Source organism: Belonocnema kinseyi, chromosome 6 (genome assembly GCF_010883055.1).
Source record: "Belonocnema kinseyi isolate 2016_QV_RU_SX_M_011 chromosome 6, B_treatae_v1, whole genome shotgun sequence".
In the NCBI taxonomy this organism is placed as follows: domain Eukaryota; kingdom Metazoa; phylum Arthropoda; class Insecta; order Hymenoptera; family Cynipidae; genus Belonocnema; species Belonocnema kinseyi.
In genome coordinates this window covers 21,562,099-21,565,884 of record NC_046662.1, presented here as the reverse complement: position 1 = coordinate 21,565,884, position 3,786 = coordinate 21,562,099, and positions in this window count along the sequence as shown.

Below are 3,786 nucleotides of genomic sequence, written 5' to 3'. Positions count from 1 at the left end.
TTTAGACGGTTAGTTATTGGCCAGATTTTCAACTAATCAATAATTTTATAAACTCTCTTTAAACATTGACTGAGCTCTGGCGAATAACTATTTAAAGTTTTAGGCTGCCAGGCTATTGACTATTGCTAGGCCAATGATCACTGCTTCAAAATAATGGTGGTTAATAAATTGCTTGAAGGGGGCCAGATCGTATAGAAAATTCAAAAACTCCCCTAAACGATCAAAAGGAATTTTTATGATATTAATTTACCTGTTACTCATGATTTTAGTTTTATTTCTTTTAACTCCTGCTAGCCCAACACAGAGAGGAGTGATGTTAGAAAGAACTGAACAAGGAAGACAAAGACTCAACGACGAACATTAAACACATTTAAATAAATAAAATAAGATCAATAATACGGGTTACAATAAGGTTGAATTTATTAGATGGCTATGGATGCCTCACAATATATTTAAATAAGCCCGTAAAAGAAATCATGGATGTATGTGATTCGGAATACTAGCATGTTGTCCTAGCACTAACATGGTGTTGAAATAAATCAGTATAGCCTTATTGCCAATTATTTATCGGCATTCCAACATGGAGGCCCATGAACGACCTGCGGAGTCAAATGAGGTTACCGCTATATTGGAATGTCTCAAAGAAGTGAGCTTAGTCAGTCATGTAACGACCTCCCAACATTGTGGTCCATGAATGACATGAATAGCTTTTTGAGGTTACCACCATATTGGACTGTCGTATGCCAGTGAGTCTCCCGTCACTCAGACTGTAATTCATACGCCCGACCTATGTTCTAAACGTTCTAACAACCTTCCAATATGGCGCTCCATCCTTGACACGAAAGGTCATTAAAGGTTGCCACCATATTAGACGGTCGTATCTGTCTTCACTGAACACTCGACCACGACCCCGAATTTAAATAGTTTTAAGCCAAAATCACCCCCCTTATTGAACAATTCAAAATTCCATCTCCACCACACTGAATCACCACACTTAATTACAGCCGAAGGCGAAATGAAAAGACATAACTTACTTCCGTTTCAAGTGGAACTTTTGAGCTTTACACCCAAACGTATTTGATCTTATTATCGTTAGCTTTATGGCTCCACAAACAAGTCCTCGAGGATCTGATTACTCCTTAGCGATGTAAAATTACGCCTAACTAAAGCGTCGTTATATTATTTTTGGCGTCGTTTGGATAGGCAAAAGTCAAACTTAGGTAGCCGTACGATGGTTGAACACAGAGTGAAGATTACAAAGCCACACAAAAAAAAGTGTGCGGATCTGGTAACAAGACACACGTATTCCTATGGATTTTGGGATGCTGAATTCAAATTCGGTATCAAAAATCACCCATCACGTCATGATTGAGCCATAACCTCAAAAAATGACAAAAAATCATGCACTGAGGCAAATAAATTTCAAAATAATGCCAGTGATGCAAATTTTCACTTCAAAAACATGTCGACAACTGTGAAGGATCAACCCTTGCCTGTTATCAACTTATTTAGCTCTGGAAGCATATTTTCCCAGTAGCAAATGTGTGCTACATCGAATGGGTCAACTCGAGCCTAACCTAGAAATAAATCTAACTTAGCCTAACCTAACCTAACCTCATGAAACACAATTAAACTGATTGTGTTGTCCCGTTGTGTTTGCGGTACCGTTTTATTCAGCTTCGGCTTAACCTACATAGAGGTTTAACCTATCCTAACCTAACAAAACCTGACCTAACCTACCCGATTACGCTAGTACCCTGTTCTTGCGTACTTTCATATTTTGACAGTAAATGTCTGGAGTTTCGTAACCGCTTGTTGCTAGCATTATTCGCCTGTGTCTGTAACCAGGGCACCTCCACGTGGTGACGGTTGGCAACGGATCCACATTGGCTGAGTCCATGGTTAAACGGCGTTCATGCCGTCATGGCAGACACAGGTAAAAAAGTGTATTACGATGCAGGGAAAACCCCCAGTATCGGTGTCTGGTCAGGATGGGAAAGCGGGCTCTCCGACGTCGTCATAATGCAACCGTAGCTCTTCATCAATGGATCACTTGGTTGGTGTAGAGTCTCATGCTACAAGGAAAAAAACCGCGAGCATTTCTCAATCGCATGCCTGCAAGAATAACTCATATTCATTCTGTTACATTTTCAGTAAATATGAAGTGAGCAGTTTGCGAAAATCAATCGACGAGGAAGTGAAAAGTCTTTACGAAAAGTGTTTTGACCGTAAATTGCTGCACCAAGAAACAAAATGGGTTCCTCACGTCATTTGGAATTCCTGCAGACTTATGTTGTATCGTCTAAAAAATTCAAACAACGAGAAGTACCGCAAGCAAGTACTCTACACCAACCACATGGAAAAAACCAATTATTGCGAATGACTGCTACTTTTGCATGAATTCCGTCAAAGGGTTCAACGCCAAAAATAAAAATATCATTTCGTACATTAATGTGTGCACAGTCACAAGAACAATTGAAATGCATAAAAATGCACGCCAGACTGATTTAAGCGCTTTAGAAGATGATAGAATGGAAGTTGAAAGTCAACGTCATAGAGACGGTAGTGAAACCAGTGATCAAACAGAAAATAGTTCTGATGATTCCGATGAAAATGACGAAAAAGATAATAAATATGGCGTGCATAAAATGAAATTAAAGGTTCCAATATTAGAAATCTTCTAGAGCCAAAGACAAAAGTTTCATTCTATCGCGACAGGGGCAAAGAACTCAGAAAGTTTTTCGTTAAAGACGAAGAGACGTCTTTAGTGCACTGCACTGACGTTAACGGACTAATGAACCACTTGAAGAAAAATGTGTACAGAGACGAAGAATGGCGAATTTTCATTGATTCGTCAAAACGCAGCATTGAGGCTGTTTTACTGCATAACACGAATACTCACGCTCCTATCCCTGTAGTTCACTCAACGGCCATCAAAGAAGAATATAACAATATTAAAATGCTTCTTGAAAAAGTTAATTACACGAATCACAAATAGCAAATATGTGGTGATCTCAAAATTATAACAATGACATTAGGCCAACAATCGGGTTTCACGAGAGAACCATGCTTTATATGCCTGTGGAATAGCAGAGATCGAGCCAATCATTACAGCGAAAAACATTGGCCTTTAAGAGATTTATTCAAACCAGGTTCTCATAATATCATCAACCAAAGCCTCGTTGATCCAGAAAAAATTTTACTACCATCCCTCCACATAAAGCTTGGGCTCATGAAGCAATTTGTCCAGGCGTTAGACAAAGATGGACAATGCTATAAGTATATATCCCTAAAATTCCCTAATGTTTCAGGCGCTGAATTGAAAGAAGGAGTCTTTGATAAACCACAGATTCAAATATTGAAAAGAGATACTAATTTCGTGAGCATGACGTGTCGTTGAATTTCATTCGGCTAGGTTAGGTAAGGTCAGGTTTTGTTAGGTTAGGATAGGTTAAACCTCTATGTAGGTGAAGCCGAAGCTGAATGAAACGGTACCGCAAACACAACGGGACAACACAATGAGTTTAATTGTGTTACGTGAAGTTAAGTTAGGTTAGGTAAGGTTTTTTTAGGTTAGAATAGGTTTGACCTCTTTGCAGGTTGAACCCAAGCTGATCCAAATGGTACCGCAAACACAAAGAGACAACACAATCAGTTTGATTGTGTTTCGTGAGGTTAGGTTAGGCTAGGTTAGATTTATTTCTAGGTTAGGCTCGAGTTGACCCATTCGATGTAGCACACATTTGCTACTGGGAAAATATGCTTCCAGAGCTTTACGTGTAGTTC